Below are 2681 nucleotides of genomic sequence, written 5' to 3'. Positions count from 1 at the left end.
CATGGCCGAACTGGTTGTCGCGGCCTGGCTCGCCCAGATCCTCGGCGCCCCCCTCAAGCGCCGTGCGGACCTCGGCGTTGGTATAGGACGGGTACCTGCGTGGCCGCGAGGCGTGTCTGACGCGGCGGCTCGGGTCCGACCTCCGCGTGCGTGCGTGCGCGCGCGCGTGCGTGCGGGGGGGGGGGGGGGGGGATGATGGAGGAGGAGTGTGGGGAAAAGGGGGCCGCGGCGGAGAGACGGCGGGCAGAGAATGATGGCGGCGGAGAGGGGCGGCGGAGAGGATGAGGACATGCGTGCCGTGGTTGCAGAGGTCGCCGCCGAAGTACATCGTGCCGGCTGGGTCAGCTTGGAGCGGGTCCGCCGCGGTGGCGTCAGAGGGAAGGTCAGGGTGTGTGAGCAGGTAGCCAGAGTCGATGATGCAGAGCGGATGCGTCACCGCCGACGGGAAGAAGGAGGCGTTCGGCACCGCTCCGTTGTACACACGCTCGATCCCCCATGGCGTTTCCTCGGCTAGCGGCTGCGTCCGCGTGGCGGAGATGATCGGTCCTGGGTAGCGCCGCTGATCCTCCTCGACCCTTAGCCCCGAGCGCTCCGCCTGCTCCTTGAACAATCGCGCCTCGTTGGGGTCCGCGACTTCGACCACAGTGAAGGTGTTGTGGGCTGCTCGGATTGTCATAGTGACGTTTCCGCCCATAGCCGCCATCTGCGCCACCCGGTTTGAAGCTCGCGCGCCACGCGTGGTCCTCGCCACGTTGGTCTCGCCGGTGACAACCAGACGAACTTTGGGTTGTTCGTTCGCGCGCCGGCCTTTCGTGGTAGGCGCCGCCGTGGCGGACGCAAGCAGGGCAAGAAAGAGGACAAAGGGCATGCTGTCTCGGCTTGCGCGGCGGTGTGTTGGCGGTGCGGCTTGCGCGGCGTTTTGCTGGCGGTGTGCTCGCTTTCGCAATCCAGATGTGGATTCGCCGACATTGTTAGGCGTGCAGAGGTGTTTTATTTCTTTCTTGAGGGCACAGGACTGGCGCGCCTTGGCACTAACACGGGTACACCACGGGAGCCGCCTAAGCGACTCCTGCGAAAGAAGAATGGAGGCTTGAAAAAAACAGGAGATAAATGTGTTCGTCATGGGACCAACACGACAAACTCCCAACACGTTTCAACACCAGGCCCCAAATGACGTGTGAGTGTTAGAGTTGTTTGGTATTGCTAAAACTCTCTCTCTCTCTCTCTCACGTTTCCCTGAAACGTGTACGTGAGTTTCTACCTGTTCGTGTGTAAAGAGTAAGTAGCCCGATGCACGACCACGTCTCATCCTCCGGTTCCTCCCGCCGCCCTCGCGCCTCGGCCCGATGACGTCATCGAGTTTTCAATCTGAAGCTGTGTATTCTTTTTTGCTTGTGGGGCGGCAAATGATCTATACTGAGGAGATTCCTGGATGTGGATTCGTCTCTGCGTCTGGAGCACTTGGAGTGGTGTGTTTTTTTTTAGCAATACCAAACAACTCTAACACACTCTATACTAACACTCACACGTCATTTGGGGCCTGGAGCCCTGTTCACGGGCGCGCGAGACGTGCAGACAGGGTTGCCAGGTGAGCGCGAATGGCGCGGTTTCACGCCTCGCACAACAGAGAGAGAGATGCGCTCTGCATGGTGGGACATAAAAGAGAGCGAGTACTTGGGCGAGTAGGCTGTGCGGTCAACGCTGCCGCGCGCGACTTTGCGCGCGAGGCGGCGCAGCTTGAGAACGGCGGTGGGCGAGAAGCCGCCGCCGAACGTCTCGTGGAGCAGCAGGTTGAAGTTGTTGCGCTTGACAAAGATCGCGTCGTGGTAGAAACCGCGATGCGCCTTGACGTAGCCGTGGCCGGTCTTGTGGGAGAAGGGTTGGCCGGGCTGCCCGCGCGCCTTGCAGCCCATGTTCAGGCGGCGGGCCTTCTCTTCGGTGTTGCCGAAGGCGTAGGAGTGGCCAACGGAGGCGGGCGTGCCGCCACTCGAGGCGTTGCCAACGCCCGCCGAGGAGGTCTTGAGGAGGGGCGTCCAGAGCTTGACTTCATTCACCTCATCGCATCCTCCCGGGCCAGCGTGGGGTTCCGCGAGGTCGACCTTGTACCCCTCGTTGTACTGCCGGGTGAGCTCTCTGGTTTCTCCTTGTCACCGTGCACGACCGGCGCGTTGGCCGGGGCGCGCATCGCGTCCGCCCAGGCGGCGAGGACGCCGTCGTGGGGCCGCCGGTGGTGGGCCTTGTTGTAAAGGTAGTCGCCGAAGAAATCGACTGGCATGCCCCGCTCGAGCGCGACCCGAAGGGTGGGAAGCGCCACGTGGGCCACGGAGAGCCAAAGGCCGAGCTTCCGCTGGAGCTCGTCCTGGAGGGTGTCGGAGGAGAGGGCGGTGGCGTACGTGCCGTCGACACGGACATCGAGGGCCTTGCCGGCAAATGGCGTTGAGGCGGAGACGAAGCGCGCGGCTTCGCGGTTGTTGACGGCGTTGTCTCCGAGGGACGGGTTGTTCTTGACGTGCACATCCCGCGCCTTGACGAGTTCCTGGTGCGCGTACCAGTCCTTGTGATTCTTGATGGCAGCGAGCGCCCCCTGGCCGCGGGTACGTGGATTTGCAAGTGTCATTTGAAATCTCGTCCGTAGTTTGAAGGTACTTTTGCTCGGGTATCGGGACTCTCTTGGGGTAGAA

Source organism: Emiliania huxleyi (genome assembly GCF_000372725.1).
Source record: "Emiliania huxleyi CCMP1516 unplaced genomic scaffold EMIHUscaffold_10, whole genome shotgun sequence".
Lineage (NCBI taxonomy): Eukaryota > Haptophyta > Isochrysidales > Noelaerhabdaceae > Emiliania > Emiliania huxleyi.
This window is presented reverse-complemented; position numbering follows the sequence as displayed.